The 27,645-nt window shown below is 35.3% G+C and overlaps 1 pseudogene; it reads right to left on the bottom strand.

The window, feature by feature from the left end:
• Positions 1 to 279: 279 nt before the first annotated feature.
• Positions 280 to 27,596, bottom strand: LOC120247662 (annotated as a pseudogene).
• Between the last annotated feature and the right edge of the window lie 49 nt (positions 27,597 to 27,645).

Raw genomic sequence — 27,645 nt, 5'->3', positions numbered from 1 at the left:
ATACTGAAAATCAAAAACAAACGTAGGTTGAATTTAAAGAATAAAAATTTTTATAAAATATTTTATAATGCCATCTAATAAAATCAGAAAGGAGAGAATCAGAAAATCACTTTACTCCTCTCTCTGTAATAATTGATTCAGGCAAAAATCACCAACAAATACTAAAATCATTTGGTGGAAGTATGGGGGGGGGGACAAAATATTCAAACACCCAAAGTGTCACCTGAATGATTACTTTTTATTTTATTTTCATTTTTTAAAATCAAAGTTGTTCAGGTTTTATTCACCAACATCTCCTCCCTCCTGCCCCCTCCTGCTGTTGCGCCCACCTAGCCTCAGGGGAGCACATCTCTGGCCTCGGGCTGTAATCTTCTGGGAGCAGAGGTCAGTGAAGAGGGCTGGCAGCCAGTAGTGAGCTTCCCGGGGCCTGCAGCTGCAGCCAGGGTGTTCAACACTTGCTGCGCTCGCTGTGCTCCCTTTTAAGACTGGCTTTGAAATCGCTGACAGTCACGTGGCCATTTCTCTCCGCCAGTTGCAGCATCACAGCATGATCCACATTGGGCTCAGCTGAAACTGACTGAATGAGGTAGGCACCACCCACAGGGATGATGCGAACCCAGGACCTTCAGTCTCTTGATGGCCCTGGTGAGGACGCCTTGGCCAACATCCTGTGCGAACTTGCCCCTTCCTTTAAATACCTGCTGATGCAGTTCCTCCAGAGTTATCAGACTTCCATTCCGGTGCTGCAAGGCCGGGCACACATTGATAATCTGGAAATCTCTAGACACAATCTCTAGCATCTCTAGACAAAATCCTTTTCCAGAGGCCAGAGGATCCACGCCAATGGTGCACATGTGTCCTGGACCTGCGCCAGGAACTTAGGATTCGCCCAGATCTCCTGTTGTGCTTGCTGGCAAATTCCTCCAGATTGGTCTTGAACACGGCCAACTGCTTTGACATCTGGGCCAGCTGATCCTCAGCCAAGACAGTTCCTCATTCCTTAAACTTGACCTCGCCAAGCTCTGTCTTGGCTATCGCTCCGGCTCCCACCCCCACCTCGCTGCCAGGACCCAGGTTCTGGCATCGGAGGACCCAGACTGGTTCTGAATGATTACTTCTTGACTATAAAGGTAGAAAAACATCTTTACACTTGTTGAAGAGAAACATTACAAACTTGCCACAATACAGGCTCTTGAAGGAAAGAAACATGACAGTTGCAAGCGAAAGGGAAAGGCCATGAAGAAGCAGGAAAGGAAAAGTATGCAAGTAAAGACAGTTTACCATCTTAATTGATTAAATTTAACAACATAAAAACTGCCACTGATATTATGGTTGGATGACTGACTGAGCAGTTTGTGGTCTTAAATATACAAAGGCTGAAAAGTTGACCCAACTTAATTGTTTATGCATTCAATTCAGTCAGCCCTATTCACATGTACCTCTGTGTACTTTCTTCTCATCTGGTGAAAGCATCTCAGAGGTTGAAAGTAATCTGAGCCTCTTCAATTCCTCAGTATAATAAGTAAAAATTAATAAATTCCAAACAGGCAAAAAATTATTTATGTTTAAATGCATAGCATAATTTAATCATGTTATTACAGTGGTCTTCAAATTGACTTCTATAAACATCTGGGCATCCCTAAGACCATTTCAGGAGATCAACAAAATAAAAAATATTTTTTGTAAGAACAGAAAAGCATTTTTCTGAGGTGAAATCTGCACTGATGTTGCAAGAGTAATTTTCAACTAAAAGTATGGCACCTTGGCATGAATTAAAGCAGAGGGACAAAGCTGCACTAGTATCCATTATATTTTTACCGCCATGAATTTACAGTAAAGGAATAAAGGCTTCACTTAACAATGCCCTTGATGAAGCAGTACAAATTATTGATTTGATTAATTTTTGACCCTAGAGTACATGTTTTTCAGTATTCTGTGTGAGAAATTGAAAATTATCCATAAAGCACTTCTGCTGCCTGTCTAAGTATAATGGTTGTTGCTAAGGAAAGCACTTGTGTGATGGGGTAGAGGGCTATTGTTTCAGGTGCAAGCTGAATTAGGTTTTGTTTTGTTTTTATGGAATCCACTTCCTAGAAAGAACTTTTGGCAGATAAACTAATGTAATTCAGATTTGCATACTTTATAGGCATTGTCTTGAAAAGTAAAGAAAAGGACTTGTCTCTTCAAGAAAAACAAACAATACTATTTGTTGAGAATAATAAAATTTGGTTTTAACCAAATATTAGAATTTTTAAAAACTAGGGGTGACTGGGTGGCTCAGTCGGTTAAGCATCTAGGTTTTGATTTGGGCTCTAGATCATGATCTCATAGGTGGCAAGTTTGAGCCCTGCATCAGGCTTTGTGCTGACAGTGCAGAGCCTGTTTGGGATTCCCTCTCTCCCTCTCTCTCTGCCCCTACCCAACTCATGTCCTCTCACTCTCTCTCTCTCTCCCTCTTTGTCTCTCTCTCAAAATGAATAAATAAACTTTATAAACAAGAATTTTGAAAAACTTAAATCTTTCATTGAAAACTTCACAACTTGCTAATAGAGTCTTTGTTAATAAATCTGGTGGTATTATTAACAAATGTATTATTTGATATTATATAAAGACATATATCAGTATTTGGTATTTTTCATACCCTGATGAACCATTTCCCTAATGACTTTAATGTTGTAACAACAACAATGGATATAGATGCAGTCAAAGGGGAAGAGAGATCAATGGATTATATGTAAGGAAGTACAAAAATTAGTTGATATTGTTTCAGATTCTATAGGCAAGTAATCGTAGAGAAACTACTATTTGTCAAAATTTGGTGTGGTATAAAATATGTATATCCACATATTTCTTGCGAGGTTAGATTTTCTTCATTCACTTCAACCAAAACAACATACCACAACTGACTGAATGTAGAAATAGATACGAGAATTCAGTTATCTTGTAGTAGACAAGTCTTTGAAAGATTCGCAAAAATGTAAAACAATAAGATTCTTCTCTAATTGCTTTGATTTGTGGATAACATATGATGAGTTTATTTTTATCTTGAAATTAATTAATGAATATTTTTAAATTCCCCATTTTAACTTCTAATGTGACAAATACAAATAGACATAATATGCATAAAGAATAATCTCTGGGAATGTCAATACTTTTTTAATAATAAGAAAGATCCTGGGGTGCCTGGGTGGCTCAGTCGGTTAAGTGTTCGACTTTGGCTCCGGTCATGATCTCACCACTTGTGTGTCCAAGCCCCACATAGGGCTTTGTGCTAAAAGCTCAGAGCCTGGAGCCTGCTTTGGATTCTGTGACTCCCTCTCTCTCTGCCCCTCTCCCACTCACACTCTATCTCTCCCTCTCAAAAATGAATAAATGTTAAAAAAAAAGTAAAAAAATAATAAGAAGAAAGATCCTAAGAACTAAGTTTGAGTACTTCTATTTGTCAAAAGAAAATTACAGGATATACAATGATAGTATGCATGAATATATTTGATACATTATCTATACACTATCTGTTGTAGAGTTCATTTGTGGAGCGAGATTTTAATATAGTAGGATAATGATCTTTGAGTCCCATCTCTGACTGTGAGTATAATCTAATTTAGTGAAAAAATTATAAGAGACCTAGCCAGAAATATAACACTTGCTCTCAGAAATGTCATTACTGGTGTCTCAACATTATAGAGAGTCCCTTCCTCTTGGTTCAGTGTACCTTAATCACTGCCTACATTTCTCAGGCTCAAGTGTCATCATCTTTGAAAGGCAGCATGGTCTCACCCTGGACTTTTACCATAGCTTTGTGATTATCAATCTGCTTTCACTCTTACATCTCCCAATCCGCAGGAGCCATAGACAACTTAGTAGGACAATTATTTCTCCACTTCCTTTCTTAAAGTTTTCTCAAAAAAGTGTTTTTGTTTTCATTTTTTATATGTTTGCTAATCTCAGTGTATGCAAACTGATCTCCCTTACAACATGGTTTACTTACTCCCATCTTGTCTGGCCCTTTCCAACCTCTCTGCCCTCACCTCCCTGGTCCAAACTTGCTCACTCTGTTCCAGCTACTCTGACTTCTTTTTGTTTCATGTAAAAGCTGAGATAATTCCTCACTTGGATGCTTGCCCTGAAACTATAGTTCCCCAAATATTCACATGGCTGAATTTATCTTGTTTTAGCATATGTGAACCACTGTAATGGGACTCATGTATCAGTACCCATTACCATATATGTACTGTACATTGTATGTATGTATTTATGTGTGTGTGAATACTTGTATACACACATGTATATGCCCACACACACACATACCTTCTATCCTACAGCTCTGCCACCTCAGCCTATAACTTCCGCCCATGTGGAAGAAGAGAGAGGCTGAAACCAAGACATCTCTTCTGTTCAAATTCTTGGTGTCAGGCATGCAGCCTGATACTTCTTGTTTATATTAATGATTAGTCAAAATGTAAAGTACCAAAAACATACTATAGGCCAAACGCAAATATAAACTATTGCATCATAATAACATTTAAGTTGTATATTTTGTAAAAAAAAAAAAAAAAAAAGGAGAAAATTGATGTAACAATTGAAATCATATAGTGAAAGAAAACTGAGATAAACTAACCCCATTCTAATGAACTAAAGGATATTAAATATGAAAGAATATTATTATTTGCCCTGAATTGCCATTTTCCTAACCATTTCAATATTTTCTATTCAAATATTGTGAATATAAAAATGAAACCAAAAAGAATATTGTGGCCTTAAAATTAAAATGCTAATAAGGGTAATTTTAATGGTGGTTGGTTTTCTGAAATAAAGTATTTCAAACTTTTAGCCCTCAATTGTTAAAGGGAAAATGAGGAATGATTGCAATTGCATATTTGGTTTGAATGAGAATGATAGGAATTGATAAAGCACAATATGAAACTGCTCGAATCTTCAAGAAATTCTTTCAAGCAAGCAAAACATTTATCGTTTGTAAAATCCTTGCTTTTCTTAAAAAATCAAGCTCTACTTTGCAGTTCAGAGAATGCCCCTAATCTGCTCCATTTTATACACACTAAGAAAGTCTTGCTTTTAGAAAGCTTGGGCCAGCAGTCTCCCCCTAATCTGTAAAGTTGCTTAAGCATCTATTGGTCTTCAGGTTGCTCTTAAATTTTTAGAAATCTGATTCTTCAATTTATAAATGATAATATTGAGAAAGAAAAACTATAATTATAAACACAATGGAATTGTCGTTATTGCATGGATTCAATTACATTGTTTTATAGAGCCATTGACTTATTTAAAATTTACAAGTCATGTCTGTACTCTCTGTTTATGAAGAACATGTAAAATTACAAGTCATGATTCTATTTAAAAAGCCAGCTGCCTCCTATAAATATATTACGATGTTTTACTGGTTACGATAAGCATTATGATATTATTTTATATTTAGTTTGATAATATGGATCAAATGAGACAAAAAATGTCCAAATGTCAAATGAAAACTAAATAAAATGTTTACTGTAGTAAAAATGCCACTCCACTGACAATAAAATGGGATTCAACTTTATTTTTAGAAAATGAAATGACTACCATTTTAATTAAGAGATGATGAGCTGGTTATTAGTGCTGCCTAGGAAGTCTACAGATATGCTGGGGTTATCACTGAAATAACCTTAATTATCATCTTTGGAATCTGTACAAATTATCTATGCTTAACTCCTCTGATGACCAAATGGAAACATTTTTGTGGTGCCAAGTTGCAAATTCAGTGAAAAAAAAAAAGCTACAAATCAGACATTTTAAAGCAATTTAATGAACTTCCTGAATATTTTGAGATTGCTGATCATCATCCCTGTATAGTGTGGAAGTTTTATTACAGACCTACAGTATGGACAGATACAAAGTCTGAGACCACAGGAGCTGCTAGCTGCTGTTGACGTGCAACTTCATAAGGAGGAAAAGGGAGTATGTGAATGGGCTACTCTGGTGGAGAAATTTCATCCATTGGAAGACAAGCTCTAAGCTGGGGTTATGTGAAATTTTCACTGATTTAAAGTAAAGGAAAATCATTTTGTGAAAGGTGTAAGAGTTTTGTTGTCATTGTTTGTTCTGCCTTGCATTTGTATCTTATTTATTTATTTTCTGAGGTATAATTGAAATAAAACGTTATATGAATTTCACATGTACAACATAATAATTCAATACTTGTATACATTGTGACATAATTATGTACAATAATCTAGCTAACATCTGTTACCAAGCAAAGTTACATTTTTTTTTCCTTGTGAGGAGAACTGTTAGGATTTACTCTCTGGCAGTTTTCAAGAATGCACTACTGATATTATTGACTACAGTCACCATGCTCTACATTATATCCTCATGACTTATTAATTTTACAATTGGAAGTTGGTATTTCTTGACCCCTCCACCTATTTCATTCACTCTACAACCCCGCTCCCTTCTAGCAAAGGTCTTTCTGGTCTCTGTGTCTGAGTTTTGTTTTGTTTCTTTGTTTTGTTTTTCTAGATTTCACATGCAAGTAAAATCAAATGGTGTTTGTCTTTCTCCATCTGACTTATCATTTACCATAATATCCTCTAGTGCCCAAGTTGAATGAGTCTGCATAAGAGTCTAATTTCACTTTCCCACAGACCTTTGGGTCTCTGCTGTTTTTCAAAGCTAGGTATTTTGCAGGCTTGTCTCTTTGTTGCAGGTCCCAAAAGTTGAGGTTCCTGATGTAGAGCATGAGCCCTTCACTTCTCAGGGAGGAACTCCTGCTTTATGAGATCCTTCCCTGCTAATTGAGGGTTGCCATGCTGGTGGGGGGGAGGCGGGGAGGGGGTTTTTGGCGAGACTGGGAGACTGCATTTCTGCCTCTCCTACCCATCTTGATGTGGCCCTTTTATCTTTTGTTGTGGAAAAGATGATCAGCTAGTTTTTAGGTCTTTTTCTGAGGGAGTTATTCCATAGGTAGCTGTATATTTGGTGTGTCTGTGGAAAGAGGTGAGTTCAGGATTTCCTATACCATCATTTTGGACCACACCACCCCAAGAAACTTTTAATTGGGTTATTCATGAATAAGAAAACTGAAAAGTCAAATTATCAGCTGGTAACTTTTGCTAAACTTTCTATTATTGTTCTATTTTTCTTTTTTTATAGGCTCTCTAGGATTTGTCAAGATTATTTTCAGGTTTACTTCTAAAGTACACATAACTTTCAAAATACATTTTTAAAGAGATTTTATTGTTTATTAATATTTTAAAAATATGTGTTGTTTTTACTGACCTACATGAAAAAAATATCAAATATCCCCAAATTAATAATACTCTTTAAAACATTTTAAGCTGGGGATAAATGTTCTTTTAACATCTCTCCTATATTTTGGGGGCCTGGGTGGCTCAGTCGGTTGAACTTCCAACTTCGGCTCAGGTCACGATCTCATGGTTTGTGGGTTCGAGTCCTGCGTCGGGCTCCATGCTGACAGCTAGTTCAGAGAGTCTGTCTTCGGATTCTGTGACTCCCTCTTTCTCTCTCACGCACCCCTGCTCATGCTGTCTCTATCTCTCTCTCAAAAAATAAATAAAACATTAAAAAATAAAATTAAATCTCTCCTATATTTTATGTTAACACAACCTGAAAAATTACAAGTCATAATTACAAATTAACAGTAATACATTAACTATTAGTCACAAATTAACAGTAATATATACATGGTGGTAATTTTACTGGTTAGTAAGGTTTTCTCTTTTCCTCCACAAATTGGAAATCCCAGACCATCTGTAGCATTGCATTTTATTTTGAATCCTAATTCAGAAGACACATTTAAGACAAAGGAAATATTTACGGTTAGGTTATAAGTGGAGTCAGTAACACTACTTAATCTTATCAATTCTAAATTTTTAAAATTATTTTGATCCAACTGTGTAAATTTTTTTCTTCCAAATTGTCACTGAAGTGTTGCCTAAATGATTCAGTAATATAGTATATTCTCTATGAGAGTGTGATACACTGCATTTCATATTAAACACATTCATTTAAATTTTTTCAATATTTATTTATTTTTGAGAGAGAGAGCATAAGCAGGGGAGGTGCAGAGAAAGACACACACACACAGAGAACTTCAAAAGCAGGCTCTAGGCTCTGAGCTATCACCACAAAGCCCAATGCAGGGATTGAATCCATGGACCCCGAGATCATGACCTGAGCCAAAGTCAGATGTTTAACTGAATGAGCCCTTAAACACGTTCATTTAAATGTGCTACTGTTGCTGGCACCTGAGAGGCTCAGTCACTTAAGCAGTTAGGTGTGTGACTCTCAGTTTCTGCTCAGGTCATAATCTCAAGGTTTGTAGGTTCCAGCCCCGTATTGGGCTCCACACTGACAGAGTGGAGCCTGCTTGGGATTCTCTCCCTCCTTCTCTGTTCCACCCCTTCTCTCTCTCTCTCTTTCTCTCTCTCTCTCTCAAAATAAACAAACATTAAAAAAATAAATTTACTAAAGTTGTTTGGGCTGCTAGATATGGGAGGCTTGAGGGATAGGCTGAGGAAACTGAGATACAGAAACTAATAACTGTACCTAAACAAGGGATGGATAAGAGAAAAGGCAAAAAATACATACATGTCCTAAGAGAGGTAGATATCATTTTGGTGAAGACATTAGGAGATTTTTTTGTGTGTGATATATGATTTGATATGTAAGTGACAGTGATATTATACTAGAATTAGGATCCCTTCTCTCTTCTTCTGAAGAACTGAAAGGAAAGATTTCTTACCAGCAAAATTGGAATGCCATGGGATAAGATGATATTTAGACTTATAGAAACAGGTAAGGGAGGAAACGTCAGAGGGATAGTCTGAAGGAAAGCATAGTAACAGGAAAGCATCCCTGGAGAAGAAATTTTTAGAAAAGTCCTAATTTTTTAAGTTTCTTTATTTAATTATTTTGAGAGAGACAGAGAGCAAGAGCATGGGAGAGGCAGAGATAGAGGAAGAGAGAGAATCCCAAGCCGACTCCATGCTGTCAGCACTTTGGGCTCCGACTCACAAACTGTGAGATCATGACCTGAGCCAAAATGAAGAGTTGGCCACTTAACGCACTGAACTACCCAGGAGCCACCTGAAAGTAATGATTTTTATAAAATCATGAAGGTCAGTGAGAAATATTGCATTATATTCTTCTCAAGATAATATTTTGACATGTTGTTGTTTTGGTTTTTAAGTTTAAATTGATGTATTATATTTTCCCTTGATATTTTTTGTTAGTGGTTTTATTTTTGTGGAGAGGTATGGTAAGAGAATAGTTAGCACATTTTCTGAAACAAGATTTCCTGAGTTTTTAATTCCATATCTGGGATACATTTCTTTTTTTAATGTTTTTATTTATTTTAGAGAGAAAAAGAGAGACAGAGCACGAATGGTGGAGGGGCAGAGGGAGGGAGATACAGAGTCCGAACAGGATCCAGGCTCTGAGCTGTCAGCAGAAAGCCCAATGCAGAGCTCAAACTCATGAACCCTGAGATCATGACCTGAGGTAAGGTTAGACACTTAGCCAACTGAGCCACCCAGGCACCCCTGGGATACATTTCTTAAACTCTCTGCCTTATGTATAAAGTTGTGAATGATAAAATGTCTACCTGACAGAATTGTGAGGGAGATTAAAATGGATTGATATATTAAAAGATCTTAGAAAAGAACCCTGCATATTATTAGCATAATATAAGTATTTACTCTAAATATTAAAATCAGTATTTGGTTAGGTTGTGTAATGTAAGCTATTATGAAAGTCCCAGTACAAAATTGATAAATTCTTTGGTGGAAGAAGTTAAGGTTCTGCAGAGGAATAAGTTAAAAATTCATTACCGCAAGGTCTTAAGGAAGAACACCTCCAAATACAAACACAATATATATTATCTGCAAAAATTTCTTTTGTGAAGTGTTTATAGTTTAGACTTTCTGATTTTGTATAAGAAATTATAATTTTTAAATATCTTAGTTTTCCAATAAAGCAGAATTACTTTATAATATTCTGTTAGCATTTTTGAACAGTCTGATCTAAAATTAGAAAGACAACAAAACAAAATAAATCAATAAGTATACAATTATCACGTTGTTTATGAAACAAGCTCATGAGACATAGTTGAACTTCTGCTATTGCCCTTAAATTCAACTGGCTAGGACATGTTTTTAAAATGTGTAAGATTGTTACTATAATTATTCTTAAAATAGATATTAATTAGTAACTTGGTAAATAATATTTCTTACATTTTTCTGAGCAGGAAAATCATGCAATTTACATAAAAACTCTGACTTCAAGTGCCTAGGTGGCTCTGCGGGTTAAGTGTCTGACTTGATTTTGGCTCAGGTCATTATCTCACAGTTCATGAGATTGAGCCCCACTGTGGGCTCCGTGCTGACAGCATGGAGACTGCTTGGGATTCTTTCTCTCCTGTCTTTCTTCCCCTCCCCCATTCGTGGTCTCTCTCTCTCTCTCTCTCTCTCTTTCTCTCTCTCTCTCTCAAAGTAAATAAACATTAAAAATCAATAATAAAAACTCTGAATTCTATAATTTTTAAACAATACTCTATATTATATGATACTTTTAGTGGTTTAAATGATTGGAAAGAATTATAAATTGTTGAAGTCTTCAGAAATATACTCAATATATCAGTGTTTAAAATTCAGGAATCTCTATCTCCGTATAAAGTCAGTTATAACTATCAGTTACAGTTCCATGTTTGGCTTGAATGAGATTATAGCAAAGAAGATATTTAAGAGGTTGTTAAAAGATGTATGTTTAGAAAATATTTTAGAAGTTACAGGTTGTCCCATTGTGAAAAGTGTTGTAAAGGTAAGGTGATTGAGAAACAAAACATCTAGCAGGTAAAGAACTATTTGTGTTCAGCAAAATATTATTTAGCAACTTGAGTCTTTCAATAATAATGAGCAAAGACATCATTTCTGTTTGTTCTTTCCTTTTTTGAAGTCTGGTAATCAGAAAAGGGAATTCTCAAGTGTAACAATAGCTGCATAAAATACTTAGATGTTTCTTAAGAAAAGTCCATGTATTAACATTTCTCATCTGATAAGGATTTATATGAATAACTGACCTAATCCTCACAGAGGATCGTGACAAATTCAAGAAAAAACAATAATGAGAAATTTTCTATGACATACTGTAAATGATACAAATGGTGCTACCTTGCCATTTATACAATTTCAAAATGAGTAATAAATATTGTAGCAGCCCAGGGAACATATTTTTAGTTCTGGTATGCAGTGTATACTTGTAACCATAGAAATGAACTTGTTTTAAATGATAAATATTATAAGATAGATTATAAATAACCATAATATCACTATAAAAAAGCAATGTTTTAATTAAGAAACTATTCACTTTAGTAAAATTATATACTTAGAACTACACTGAGTTGCAGAAAAGACACTGGTAGAAAGGGTATAACTCTCACATTTCAGAAGCCAATGTGTTAATGGAGGTGTGGATTTGTTTTCAGAGGCTATCTTAACAAATTACCACAAAGCTGGTGGCTTAAAGTAACAGAAATGTATTTTCTCAGAGTTCTGGAGACTACAAATCAGAAATTAAGGTGTGGGCCATGTCACACTCACTCCAAGGACTCCAGGGGAAAGTCCATCCCTTGCCTCTCCCAGTTTTTGGCTGATTCCCTGGCATTCTTGGGCTTGAGGCCACATCGTTTCAGTGTCTGCCTCAGTTCTGATTATATTGGCCATGAAATATTTTAGTCTGGCTGAACATAGCTGGAGAAGAGATGGAGGGTATTGAGAAAATGAGCTAAAAAAGGAGACATTCTTTCAAAATAAGACCTGACTCAGCAATTTATTCGGACAGTATTTTTCTACAACTCTAGGATTACAGGCTTTCAAATAACACCACAATAGTGCAAATTGTGAGTTTTTGTGTGCATGTGTTTCTGTGTATATATACATATATAAGACTGGTATTAGGTGCTAACAAGAGATTCTTTTTGGTTATTATTTACTTAATTGTTTTTTAATTTAAGTTTCACTAAGATAGAGACAAAAAGTTTATATGGAATATTTCATGTTTTTTACCTCAAATTATAGCAGATTGACCTATGAATATCTGCTTAGTAGATGCAAATTTAGTGTGCATAACTTTTACTATTTTTCAGAGAAAAATAGTATAATATCTACTGTGTGGTGATTTAGTAAACATTTTAGTGGCAGAGATTGAATAATTTATCACATAAAAATAGAGTAGAATTTTAGAAAGTTTTCAATCAAGAAACAGACTCCAAAATCAATAAAAATAGGGTTTTTTAAAATTGCTAACCTAAGAACATCAGTCCTGAGAGTTTTTGTGAAAGATATTCCTATAGTAAGCCTAAGAGTAAAGTTTGTGTGTTCTTACAATTTAGCAATCTTCATTGTCAGTGCTTTACATTAATGTTCACAATAGATTGTCATAATATGCTTAGGTAGTATATATTAACACCCCCCAATTTAAAAATGAAAAAAAGCACAGATTTTTTTTAAAAAATCAACTTTCCCAGAATCACACAGCTGAAAATTACAGAGATGATTCCAGTACTGTAACAAATTAACCCTCTTGCAGAAAACACTATACCAATTCTTAGGGAAATACAAAAAAAATCCTATTTAAAAGTCCTGAAGAGTGAGGAAAGGCAGGCAGACAAAAGAGAGAATTTGACTCTCTTGAACTAAAAGATTAACACCAGGGTGAGATCTTTCCCCCTCCCTCCAATGGCACTTCCCAGTTCCTACAGGGCAGATCACAAACAGAAAAGTAAGGTCTTATTGGCCTGAGAAATATGGGACATTAAGAGAAACTGGGAAATGAAAGACAAATATGGATGTGAGAGATCCAAATGTATATGCCAGAAAGTATTCATATAAACTCCCTTATATCTTTGACTTTAGAATTGCAGACAAGATTCCAAGCAGCAGAGTGAGAAAATCTGAGCAGTGATTTCAGCTGCTACCCAATGCAGTCTAGAGTTTTGCCATGACAATATAGAGTCTTGACAATTTCTCAAATACCTAGAACTTTCCATTGGTTTTCCAGGAGAACTATACCCTCTGACTAAGATATTAGCCTTAGGACAAAGCAAAAAATCTAAATAGATTCACACTACAAAGTATCAAATCAAGTAGCCACAAATTCAAGATAATCTGGTTATTTCACTGCCCACTATCACAAAACTCAACTCTCTTCAGAGGTAGATTACAAAATCCAGGCTACCATATTATAAAATATCATCCTACATACAATTTACAAGGCACCTGAATGGCTCAGTCAGTTGAACATCTGACTCTTGATTTTGGCTCAGGTCATGATCTCGGGGTACATGAGATTGAGCCCTCCACAGGGCTCTGTGCTGACAGCTTTGAGCCTGCTTAGGATTTTCTCTCTCGGTCTTTGCCTGCCCTTCCCCAGCTTGTGTGCACTGTCTTTCTTGCTCAAAATAAATAAATGAACATTAAAAAAAATAAAAAATAAAAATTAGTAGAGATAAGAACAAAAAGAAAATGTAATCAAGAATCGAAAGACAAGATCAGCCCAAGAAAACATACCCAAAATTGAACACGTGTTGACAAATACTATAAACTAAGTTTAATAGTCTACAGGAAAAGCAGGAAATAATGGAAGAAGAAATGGCAAATTTCATGTAAAATTAGAAAAGTATAAAAGGTAATCAAATGGAAATCTTAGAACTGAAAATTAAAATGTCTGGGAAAAAATTCACTGGATGAGATTAAAAGCACATTGGACATCCCATAAGAAAGTATTAGAAAACTGAAAGTCAGGTTAATTAAATAATCGAAGCTGAGGGGGCACCTGGGTGTCTCAGTCAGTTAAGCATCTAACTTCAGCTCAGGTCATGATCTCGCAGTCTGTGGGTTCGAAGTCCCACGTCAGGTTCTGTGCTGACATCTCAGAGCCTGGAGCTTGCTTCTGATTCTGTGCCTCCTCTCTCTCTGCTCCTCCATTGTTCATGCTCTCTCTCTCTCAAAAAAAAATTTTTTTTTAATGATTTTAGAAAAAGAAATAAATCTGAGTCACAGAGAGGAAAAAAGAAAGTCAAAGAGTTTTAATGATGAGTGGGGCAGTCTGACACACATATAATTTTAATCTCAAAAACAGAAAAGTGAGAAAATGGGATAAAAGAAATATATTTGAAGAAATATGGCTGAGAAATTTCCAAATTTAATCAAAAAGAGCAACATACAGAAGTAATAATACCAATATATTTTAAAAGTAGTTGTTGAGTCTTCTGCAATTTTGTTTGCATTATAAACAGAAGTACTGCCTACCTTCATTCCATACTATTTCTTCAAAGATGTTTGCATGTTGAACAGCCTTGGAAAAGAGGCAGAAGTGACTTTCTCCAGAGCAAAGGGCAGGTGTTGTTGTTGTTGTTTTTTCTTTTGTTTTTTTTTCTTTTTTCATTGCCTACTATAATAAAGCTAATATCCTCCTGCAATGCAAAGAACAGGCAGGTTTATTGCCTGTTATAAAAGATTCAGATTCCCTAAGCTCAGGCTTTCTCTTCTGGACTGGGACCCGCTGTGCATACAAGCATCTCCCATCCTCTGCAGGAGCTGGGATTCTGGAAACTGGTGCAAATTGGGACTCTGGCTATTGTGTTTTGCTCCGAGTCATAAAGTCCTTGTTTCTGATTGTGGCAGGCTACTGAGTTTGGTGTGAGTACGACAGAATCTTAAACACTTCACTGTTCTTTATAGAAGTCATAATTCCAGAATCTGTAATCAGTCAGAGAGAGAGAGAGAGAGAGACAGAGAGATAGAATGGGGAAGGAAGGAGGCAGGGAAAAAAAAAACAGGATGAAAAATCACAACAGGTAACATTAATGTTGAAACCAGGAAAAGCTCTGCATCACTTATCCAAGAAGCACTAGTTAGGTATCAGATACCTTGACTGAGATTAAGACAATGTTTATGAATTGCAAGCCAGAATACTGTGTTCAGGTGTTTTGATTTAGGGAAGGTATGAAAACCTGGTGGTACTTAAATGATGTAGCACATTAAAAGTGCTTCAGGGGTGCCTGGGTTGCTCAGTCGGTCAGGCTTCCCACTTTGACTCAGGTAATGATTTCACGGTTCATGTGTTTAAGCCCCTTGTTGGGCTCTCTGCTGACAGCTCAGAGCCTGGAGCTTGCTTCTAATTCTGTGTCTTCCTCTCTCTCTGTCCATCCCCTGCTCATGTTCTGTCTCTCTCTGTCTATCAAAAATGAATAAATGTTTAAAAAAAATTTTAATGCTTGAAAGCCTGGATGTGTGTATTTTGGAGAAAAGAAGAATGAGAAGAGATATAGGAAAGGTCTATAAATATTCAAGGATCATCCTGCAAATAGGAATGGTAATAGAAAATATTCTGTCCCCCTGGATAAGAGTGGGATAAATAAGTTGAAACTAAAGACCTACTTGAGTTTACCATAGACCGTTTTGATGACTAGAACTGCTCATTGATGGAATAAATGAGCATAAATGTCCTGGAACATTACAAGTCGCTTTACCAGCAGGATGGCCATTTATCAGCTCGAATTATACCTTGAAGTCTGAGGCTATGCTCATGAATGAATGGTTATACATATTATCACCAGGCCAGCATCTATAAACCAAATAAGTTTAAGAAAGTGATCTCTGATTCACTTGCATCTCCAAATCATTCTATGGATTTCTAGATACATAGAGAAACAAAGGTGATAATTAAAAATGGACAGGATGTCAATTTGCTGGGACAGTAAAATTAGAATGCAGACACTATGCTTATATGTCAAACGTAGGAATGGTGTCAAAAAGATGTTATCTTCTTTCTTTTTTTAATATGTTTATTAAACTGGTTTCACTCTTTTAAAATAGATAAAATTATTATTAACCCCTATGGTTTTCCATAATTTCTAACACTTTGAAGGTATTTCATGGTATAGCAATTATCTGGACTATGTTTCGGAAAGTAGTATGCAGGAATTCAGACATGACCATGGATGAAGGGGGGATGTGAACCAGGTTAGACTGCTAAGTTTGCTTTCCACCGAAAGAATGATGGCATCAGAATATTAATTGTGACATGAGGCATTCCAGTGAATGGATTTCTGAATGAAGAGTTGGAAAGAAAATTGGCCTTTCATCTTCTATTCCTCTAATCTCATGAAAGAAAACAGAATTAATGTGAAGCTAATTCATTGGCTTGATTTGTGTCATAGCTCTGCTGATGCAATATTCTATCACGAAAACCCTCTCACTGCAGCCAAGGAAGTATCTGTGCATTATGAGACAGAAGAGTAAAACATGATTATTCTAACCCTCCTTTGCATAATAATCTTAAAATATGAACTGCTAACATAATGTTATTTGTATCGCACGAGACTTGACCATTGAAAAATGTTAATTCAGACAGTTTGGAGAGTTTTCTTATTATTTGGCTTCATGACTTCTATTATTGTTATTTTAAATCTAACTTGCCATGTTAATTATATTCAGAGGAAGGCATTTGAATATTCTCAGCATGAGCTTATATTACTAAAAATAAATATCACTTTAAATTACAACAATGTTTGACATTCTATACCCATCAGCAGAATAAAGAGCAGAAAAAATGTCTCATAAACCCTCAGTTTTGTTACAAAGTTAAATGTACCCTGAATTTAAGAGCTTTAGAAATGGAAAATTAGAATTTTTTAAGCCAACAAAAATGTGACCTCTCTAATAGATAAATTGAGCAATAATGGATCCTTATAATTAATTTCCTACAAAATGAACTATTACATTCTATCTCAAATGCTGGGGCATAGCCATCTGTGGCATTAGCCACACAAGCACGCGCACACACACAGACACACAGATGTAAATGATATTTATTCATTAAAGACACTTCTGGGTTGCCTGAGTGGCTCAGTCAGTTGAGCATCAGACTTCGGCTCAGGTTATGATCTCGCGGTTTGTGGGTTCGAGCCTGGAGTCAGGCTCTGTGCTGACAGCTCAGAGCCTGGAGCCTGCTTCAGATTCTGTGTCTCCCTCTCTCTCTCTGCCCCTCCCCCACTGACACTGTCTCTGTCTCTCTCAAAATAAATAAATAAACTTAAAAAAAGGGCACTTCTAAAATCCATAAATATAAAAGTTCAATAACTTTAAAAATCAGAAAGGAAAGCAAATAAAAGGAAGCCAAACAATCGGCAAAAATTAAATTGAAAGTTTATTAAACTTGTGAAATGTCAGCACATGTCAAAGCTGGCTGTTTTAAGTAAAACTGGAGAGATTGTGCTATGAGATGGCAATGTGATACTTCTTCAGCTAGAGGATCAGAGCAAACAGCATATAATCCTAATAAATGGATTATTTCAACCATGGAAGAATCCTAAAACGATGACAGTCTGGCATATAGTCTTTTAACAAAAAAAAAGAATTATTAAATGCCTACCATATGCGAAGACTGTTCTCAATGTTGGGCATAAAATAAGGAACAAACAGACAAATTCTCTGATTTTACGTATCCTACATTCTAATGAGTTGGTCAAAAGCAAAAGCAAAACAAATAAATAAATAAGCATACTTACATAACAAAACATCACCTAGGTAAGTGCTATAAAGATGCTTTAAGCAAGATAAGAAGATAGAGCATGATATGGGACTCAAGGAATGCCTGTCTGAGAAAGTAACTTCTGAGCAGAGATCCAAAAGGAGTAATGAGCAATCACATAGATACATATGGGAGGAGTGTTCCAGGCAATGAGAATGGTGGATGTAGAAAGATCATCGGATGGTAGGCGAGAGAGCACCCAGAGTTCCATGACCATGGGGAATGCGTTTGAAGATGAAATTGAAGAGAAAGCTATGCATAGTGGACAAAGCAGGACCTTGTATTCTCTGGTAAGCACTGGGAATGCTATTCTAAATGACTGGGAAACGACTGGAAGCTTAAGTGACTCTCTGTGAGGGGAAGGGCCTGAATTAATTTACATTTCAAAATGAGCAGCATAATAAAGGGCAAGAAAAGATTCATTAAGAGGCTGTGGCACCAATTCACTTGAGGTATGGTGGAGGGTTGGTCTAAAATGGAAGTAATAAAAGTAGTCCAATTCTAGAATTAATTTTGAAATAGCTGACAGGGTTTGAAGGTATTTTATATATGGAGTGTGAAAGAAAAGAGTCCAGGATGGCTCCCAGTTTTTTAGACCCGAAGAAATTGGTCATGGCAATGCTAATTATTAATACTAGAAGAAGCAAATTTGGATGAGGAACCCAGGATTTTGGTTTTGAACATATTAGGTGTGAGATAACTATAAGACATTGTAGAGGAGATAGAAAATAGTAACTTTGAAATATGAGGATGAATATAAGGGAAATGACATGGCTGAAGATATACACTTGAGAGTCTTCAGAATAGATATGGTATTTCAGGTAATTTAGCTGATAGAAATCTGCTACAGAGTGAATTAAAATAAGAAAGAGAAGAGATCAGAGAGCACTGATCCCTGGGCCATCTAGTGTTTGGGTGGTAAAGAAAATAAGAACAGTCTAGCAAAGGTCACTCAAAAGAAATGCCAGGTAAAGTAGGAAGAAAACCAGGGGATTATGATTTCACCAGAAGCAAAAGTAGATAAATCCTTGCAAAAGGGAAGGTGACTGAGCGAAATGATTCTGAAAGAATGAAGAGAAAATATTTAACCTGACAACAAAAACTCATTTGTGATACTCGTATGCATTGGTTTAGGAAAATCATTAAGTGTGGAGGGTGGGAAGTGTGGAACTAGATAGGCATAGAAAGATAGGAAGAAGCCTACACTCTTCCTAAGAGAGCCCATTCTCATATCAACTCAAAATAGCCAGTGAATCATTGAAGCATCCTCTGCTCAAATGACTATAGTCATTCTTCCTGAACTCTGTCCCACGCTAAATATTCTGATGTGCTCATATTCCTAGGTTCATTCAGCAGATATTCAGACTCAAATCACATCAAATGTTAAACACTTTTCCAGATGCGTTGTAAGGCCAATTCAGAAATACTGACTGGATAGAATAGAAATAGAATCACATGAAAAGCTCTAAGATTGCAGGTCTGCAGACTCCACTGAGAGAGATTCGGCCTCACCTGGCCTGCAAAAAGATGAATGAATACACTTAGAGTGACACTTGTGAATCAAGAGTAAGAACAAAAACGTGAGGAAGGGATGAGAATGAGACTGATTAAATGCTGTGTGTCTGGCCTTGTGCTAGATGCTTTATATATTAATATTCGACTCGACAGATGAGAAAACCCAGGACATTTTTGAGAGTTTAAGCAACACCTCTCAAAACTGAGGGCCTCCGAAGCCCATAAAACTTCAAAATACCTGATGCTATAAACTCTACCTTGCATTTTAACCTTGGTTCACATCTTAACTTTCATTATTTCTGTTTGTACTAAACTTCACAGCAGTCTTCCTCCTCTTTTTCTTTTGGCCTGAAGCACAGATAAATCCTCTAGTCCATATGCCAGATACACATGCGGTGAAGGCTTTATGAGGAATATTGTACTAAATTAAAATAAACAAACAAAAAATACGACATTATATTTGTACCAAGCTGCTCTGACGTTGCTGCTGGCAGATTTTTTTTTTTTAATGCCCAACTTGTAACATAAAAACAACCATTTGAAACCAACTATTCAATTAAACTCCTTTTCTTGAGAAATTTCAACACTCATTGTCTTTTAAAGCTCAGCTGGTTATGAACAAAAGATGGTTAAAATTAGACTAAAATCTTCTGCATTTTCTCTTCTCTCTGATTTTCACATCTTTGACTATAAGGCTGCTCACGCAATTCACAGCACACTGTTTAAGACTATTTGCAAAATTTCTATTTCTATAATGAATAAATATTTTTAGGTGGAGTCATGGGGAGAAGGAAGCAAGGTGAAACAAGGAGACTATTGGAACATTAGGTGCTATTAATTTCAATACGCTTGCTTGAAGAGTGTAACATGTTTAGCTCTAAGCTTTTCAGCAGCCAATGCAAACGGTAGAATGTGATCATGTTGTTTATTTATAGTGCACTTAAGATAAAAGCAAGCCAGATGTTCCGTAGAACAATCATATACCTAGTCCTATGATGGGAGAGAAATTTGTCCCAAGGACTCTGGTAGCGAACACCCTGTAATATAGTAAACCATTTGAACTGAAAAGTTAAAGTAAGTTCAAAAATGCATTTATAGATTTATCTCTGGTAAAGTAGACTGATGGCACCAAGGAGAAGAAATTCAGTAAAATTGATTCTTAGGGAGACTAAAACAATAGAGAAAATAATCTATTTTTTTCTTAACTGAATTCCAAATATACTCCTCATATTATAGTAGTGTGAATGTCAGAATAACCATGATTAAATGCCATCTGTGCCTCAATTAAAACATGGAATTCCGAGGCTAGACTTCTAAATATGCACTCTGTGAACCAGTGAGAATAATTTCAGGAGTGCTGTTAAAAATAACTCAGACTATGTGTAATTGTATTTGGTTTTCAGAATCACTTCATTATTCCAACTAGCAAGGGAGAAAATATCTCTTGCCTGTCTGGGATAGTTCTTGGCTAGGGTCCTGTAACAAAGGACAGACAGATACAAGAGGAAGGCATTCAAGTTCACTTTACATTAAGTTTTACATGACATAGTAGCCCTCATAAGGAAATGAAGAAGGGGCTGAACCAAATTTATGCTACTCTGATGAAGAGTGGGAAGTCATTGAAAAATGTAAGACTGAAATATTTAGTATGCCAAGGTACCATATTTTGAGATAATATGTTCTGAGCCACATCACATGTATTAAATGTTTCAGTCCATTTAATTAAGATTGATTTTCCATATATGGCATAGTCATTTCATCTTTGTAACATTACTGCAGGTTTGTTTTTGTTTTCTTTTTGAACGGAAGCACTGAAGTCATTAGTTTAAAAGTTAAATCTTTAAATGTTTTCAAAGATATTAAAATATCACAAACTTCCAAATGTTAGTTTATATATATATACACATACATATATATGTATATATATGTTTTGTATAACATTTTCTATTGTGTGCTACATAGTAGGAAATTAATAGACAGAAAAAAGGTATAAAATAATAAGATAACAAAAATATATAATATAAAATATGCATTTTAAATTCTTTTAGAATTTCATAAATATTTTAAATGTTTATAATTTCACATATCTGTTATTCTATATTTTCTTTAGATTACTTTATGGGCTCCATGATACACCTGTGAGGTCTAATATATGAGGGTATCAGAGATATCATTCATAAATTGAAATTAAATACTCTGTTTTATTATTTACTCAATGTTATTTGGCTAAAATCTGCATTGTAAGAAATAAATACTTGCACAAGATTTACAATATGAAAATAAAGTTATGAAATTCTCACCCAGAACAATTGTACAGTTGTTTGTATTATTTTGTCCTTTATTATACATTTCATGTGACAAAATCCCACTTCAAGTTACCAATTATAGAATGCAGTTACTTTGAAGAGGAAGAAGCCAGAATGGACAGCTTGTCAATATCTTTCTCTAATATCTTACTTTCCTAAATTTTAAAATATGTAATAGTGGCAGGTTATGTTAGAAATGCATTTAAGGGAGTGCTGGGTAGCTCAGTTAAGCATCTGGCTTTGGCTCAGGTCATGATCTCACAGTTTGTGCATTCGAGCCCCATGTTGGTCTCTGTGCTGAAGCTCTGAGCCTGGAGCCTGCTTCAGATTCTGTCTCCTCTCTCTGCCCCTCCCCCGCTTGCACCTTCTCTCTCTCTCTCTCTCTCTCTCTCTCTCTCTCTCAAAAATAAACATTAAAAAAATTTTAAATGCATTTAAGCTGTTTACCACTTTTATTTTTCCTCAGGTAAGTTTTTAAATTAGAAAAGTTTTCCAAGTCCTTAATTGTGATTTAATAAAAGCAGCTTCAAACATTGTACATTTAGCCATATAGACTCTTTAAATATTCAATGACATTTATATTCAGATTTTCCTTATGTGCAAACATATTTTAAAAATAATAATAGTGACATCCGGTTGGCTTAGTGTGTTAAGCATCGGATTCTTCATTTTGGCTCAGGTCTGATTTCATGGTTCGTGAGTTCAAGCCCCACATCAGGCTCTGTGGTGACAGTGTGGAGCTTGCCTGGTTTTCTCTCTCTCCCTTTCTCTGTCCCTCCCCCACTTATGCTTGTTCTCTCTCTCTTACTCTCTCAAAAAAATAAATAAATAAGCTTTAAAAAATAAAAGAAAAATGTGTAAGTATAATGGATAGATTACAAATCGTTTGAAAACTATGGACACAGGCTTAAATATAAGAACATATTTAGAAAGTAGCGAAGGTTTTAGGCAAATTACATTTACTTACTATCTATGTACTTATTAAATGAAAAAATTCAATAATAAATAATACAGAATAAAATTTAAAATTGATGATTTTGTGCCTTAAATTAAGGATTTCAAACACTGGAAAATTTATAGAGCACATTGGTAAAATATCTACATATATTTTATAAGATTTATACATAATTACATAAGATTTATCAAATGGGTAGAAAACTAAAAGCATAAATTATCTGGGCCATTTTCCCAGGATTTTCTAAATCTGAATTCTATGTGATTTATTTAATATCTTGTGATATCTGATATATAATTTCATTTGAATTTTATGTTAACTGAGAAGTAGGATTATAGGCATTGTCATTTAACAGAATAAGGAAAAAGAGTAGTGACATGAAATAGCCATGGTCATTAACATAGAAAGTGATTAATGCATTACTGGAAATGTCATATGGACCCAAACAGTAAGGAGTCACATAGATGTAGATAAAATCTGTTGGGCAAGTAATTTTTGAAGTCTTCCCAGATGAACACATGTTACTTCCAACAGCAGAGTGCCCTAAGGTCCTAGCTTCTCAGTATCTGAAACACTGTAGCTGAAAAAATGTCTTGTTGCTGATTATATGCCAAGCTGTCAGTCATTCTATAGCACCTGCCTTGTAGTAGAAATGACCTGCATTCTCAGGGAAATTGTCACTGAGATTAAATAAACTTCTCTGTAGCATGTGAAGTCATCTATTGGCAAATAATCTACTTTTTTTCCAACTTTCAATTTCCTAAATGATAATTGTCAAGTAGTCACTGGAAATACAGTTTATACTCTAAGATAAGTTGTACCTTTACATTCAACTGTTTTTCTAAAAATAAGATTTAATTAATGTTTCACATTTAACATAATTATGTACACTGCCCTATGGTATAAGATGTTCTAACTAAAAAAGGAGCAGAAAATAGAACATTGTAATTGCAAATTTATTTTACCATGTATTTGCTGGTTTATCTAACAAAAAATTATTGTTGTGACTTGCATATCCTGAGAAATTATGCCTTGGACAAAATCTTTCTGCAAAGAAAATGTCAACCCAAACATTTCATACTTGGAAGATATAGTTAATAAGTTATCCCTGAGCAATCAAATTAGGAGTTTCATAATTTTACCAAGATCCACAAAATCCTCACCTTAGTAGCAAGAGGTGATACATGTTGAGGTGAGGAAAAGTGGAGGGATTAGTGTTTTTTCTTAATACTTATCTTCATATTAGGTTATTTATATAATCACCTAAAAAATTAACTTAAGTAAGGAGTGCATTCATTGTGATGAGCACTGGGTGTTGCATGGAAGCCGTGAATCACTATATTGTACACCTGAAGCTACTATTACACTGTATGTTAACTAACTGGAATTTAAATAAAAACTTTAAATAAAGTCACTTAAATAAAAACTAAATATGTATTAGAACTATAAATTAATTATCATAAGTATGGTAGTTCACAGTGAGAAAAATAATGTGTTTTGTAATATATCAGTTTCTAATGGCACTAGAATTATTGTTTATAAAACATAGTACATTCTGAAAACTCAATGTTACCATTTAAAAGCTAAGTAAATCTAAATTTTAGAATAATGAGTGAACCTAAAGGCTCTCTATACTGGGCAATATCTTGTGTGTCATCTATATCAGAGTGAATATATTCTATTAAGAAAATAGGAGGAAATACTCATTATTACTATTATTGTTATTATTACTACTATTTTCAAGGGAATTGTTTCCTGATTTCCACATTCTTCTTCCTTCAGTATCCTACTTTGTCTCCTGATTTTTTCAATAACCACAAACTAATCCACTTAATTGGAAACTGAAATTTCAAACACAGTGCTGAGTATGAAATCTGTGATTACAAACATGTTTGTAACAAATGTAAATAAGTGTTTAATCTAAATATTTTTGAAAAAATTTAAATTGTTTTAATTTTTTAAAATTAATTTGTTTTTCAATGTTTGTTTTTGATTTGGGTGAATCATGTATGTGTCAGTGAAGTCACTACCAAACACCATAAATAACAAGAGTTATAGTTTTCGGTTTTTTGTAAGTATAGAGTCACTTTTTGATTTGACTCTGAGTCCCAGTTTCTTTTCTTTTTTTATTTATTTCTAGGAGAGAGAGAGAGAGAGACAACGGGAGCAGGGGAGGGTCAGAGAGAGAGGGAGACACAGACTCCGAAAGAGGCTCCAGGCTCTGAGCTGGCAGTCAGCACAGAGCCCGACGCGGGGCTGGAACCCACGAGCCGCGAGATCATGACCTAAGCGAAAGTCGGACGCTTAACCAACTAAGCCACCCAGGCGCCCCAGAGTCCCAGCTTCATAACTGGAGTCATGAACTGTTCATGTAAATAAGTCCCAGTTCTAAGAGGTAGTGGTTCCATTATCTCAGTTTGACAACAGCAGGAAGTTGTCTTTGTTAGAAATTATTTCATTGAACTCCACCCTAGAGGGGAGGATTTTGCTGCTACTGCCAGTTATTTTTGATTCCAATTGCCTACTAACTTTTATAATAATGAGTAGTTCTAGAGTCTTTCTCTACTGCTGTGTCATCATTGGCTGAATTAATTTGGACCTACTTGTCTGTATTTTATTTTAACCCTAATGTATCTTTACTAGATCTCTTCTAAACACACAATATCAAAATTTCTACCATAAACCTCAAATTTCAAAAGAATTTATATCTCCAGGTCCCCAAAACTCCCTTTGCAATCACTGAAGTAATGATAATGTCAAAATCAGCTATTTAAAAATTTAATAAAGGGGTGCCTGGGTGGCTCAGTAAGTTAAGTGTCTGACCTCAGCTCAGGTCATGATCTTGCGATTCATGGACTCCAGCCCTGTGTTGGGCTCTGTGTTGACAGCTAGCTCAGAGCCTGGAGCCTGTTTCAGATTCTGTATCTCCCTCTCTCTCTGACCCTCCCCTGCTAGCTCTCTCTTCTCTCTCTCAGAAATAATAAAAACATTAAAAAATTTAATAAAGCTTTATTCATAAATTTTTATACATTAAATTATTCTTTTGCTATTTACACATCATTTTCAAAATGCATTTCTTAAAACTCTAAATATATTATGCCTATTTCTACATTACAGGGAGCATGCAAGATATAGAAGACACTCCAAGATATTTGTTTTAGAAACAAACTTATGAGGCAAAAAGATGAGACATTCAAGCCTCAAATTAGTAATGAATAATTTCACAGTGCTGGACACTCTTTAAGGTTTAAGATATTTCTTGAAGTTGCCAGAAGCTAATATATTTTAGCATGTTTTTTATAATTTAGAAGTTGTATGCTAGAGTAGCATAAAATGAGAAAATAATCTAATATACATACACAAGTATATTTACATAAAAATCAGGAAAAGATATCCATAACTTTTACATCATTATTTCTGCAATTTGTAACATGGTTGTAGCTAGTATTTATAACTTCCTTCTTCAATTACCTATTTCATATTCCATTTGTCTTTAGAAAGTAACTTGGTTAGTCTTTGTTCTTTGCTTAGTAGGCTTACCCAAGTGTATTCCCCTAAAGTATCTGGCCTCTTGCAGCCTTTCTTGTATTGAGGAGTATATGATTTTTATCACACAGCCTTGGTGTATAAAGCATTGCTCCATGGAATTTCTTGCATTCTTTATACCCTTCTCTTTAGTCCTATCATAAAGCAGCAATCAGAATCAATCAGCATAACTAGCACAGAAACCCTATTATTTGCCTAATGATTTGCTGGCTTGAAGATTTGTAAGTAGCCAGGTGACAGGCTCGACTTCTAGTTTAATGGAAAGATATCAATATCCTCTGTTGAACGCACTCCTTTCTGGAGAGTTGAAGCCTCTAGACTGGAAAGCCCAAAATTGTGGTTATGGAAAGCATCAATATCAACAACAAAAAACTCATTCGGATTTCCAGGGGTAATATTAAGCAGAATCATTCCCATTTCTACCCTTAGATTCCCAGACCCATTAATTGAGACTTGCAAGAAATTGTATTTTCTATTCTTTTATTTTGGAGTCAAAACTTGGAAGGTATTACAGTAGTCTAGGAAGGTGTTGCCATCCTGCTGGTGCTAAAATTCAATCTTCCAAAGGCCATTGCACTGTCATATCAGGCCATCTTCTGTAGTATGATAGTATGATGGTTAATTATATGTGTTGACTTGACTGGGCCATGGGGTACTCAGATATTTGGTTAAGTATTATTCAAGATCTGTCTGTGAAGGTTTTATGAATGAGAATAGCATTTGATTCTGTATGAGTAAAGCCCTCCACAGTGCGTTTGGGCTTCCTCCAATCTGTTGAAGGCCTAGAGAGAATAAACAGGCTGAGTAAGGAAGAATTCACTTTCTCTGCCTGTCTTCAAGGGGAACATCAGTCTTCTCATATCTTCATACACAGTTGAGGCCATGGACTCAGAATGGATCTTACACCACCTTGAATTTCCAAAGGATGAGCACAGTTCCATGTTTTATTTGTTCCAATGTGAATTACTTCTTCAGAAGTAAGTATAATGGCAAATAAGACATTCTGTACATCTGCAACAGTTGTTTCTGTAGAAGCATTGTAGTCAGGAAAGGAAAACCAATATATGGACTAAGTCACCACTTCAATGACAGGTATTTTGAACTCCATCAAGTACTGTTATTGTCATTCCCCTGATGGAAATTATCTACCTGGTGCCCAATGTCTGACTGATTTGTGTAAAGAATGGTGTCATATACAGCAATAGTATTGATTTCTGCTGACTCAACAAGGGTTGTAGCCAGAGGGCTTTTGTGAATGAGCTTATTTAGCCCATGGATAACCTCCATCCTAACCACAATAACCACTTCATTTATAAATCCTGGACAAAGATGAGGTGGCTGGGGAAAGAAGTTAAGTAATAATCAAAGAATAGACATCTTTCCCTATCTTTTCTACCTGGTTATTAATTGTACTCTTTTATTAATAGATATTGTTGATAATCTCTTACTGCACCTAATATATAAATTTTACCATAGGTATGTACATATGAGAAAACACATAGTACACATAGGGTTGGTACTATTGCTGTGTCAGGAATCTACTGGAAATCTTGGAAAGGACCCTCCAACAGATAAAGGAGGCCTACTCTATATTACTTCCATTTGACGATGAAGCACTGCTGTGCATAACTGTCTTTACGATTTGGTGTGTCAGGTAACACATAGTCCATTTTTAGTAGTTCTAATTAAATAATAGCTTACCAGTCCATGGTCAATAAT

Source organism: Hyaena hyaena, unplaced genomic scaffold (assembly GCF_003009895.1).
Source record: "Hyaena hyaena isolate Hyena2069 unplaced genomic scaffold, ASM300989v1 scaffold_540, whole genome shotgun sequence".
NCBI lineage: Eukaryota > Metazoa > Chordata > Mammalia > Carnivora > Hyaenidae > Hyaena > Hyaena hyaena.
The sequence above is the reverse complement of the archived record's forward strand: the minus strand, read 5'-3'. Positions and strand labels throughout refer to the sequence as shown.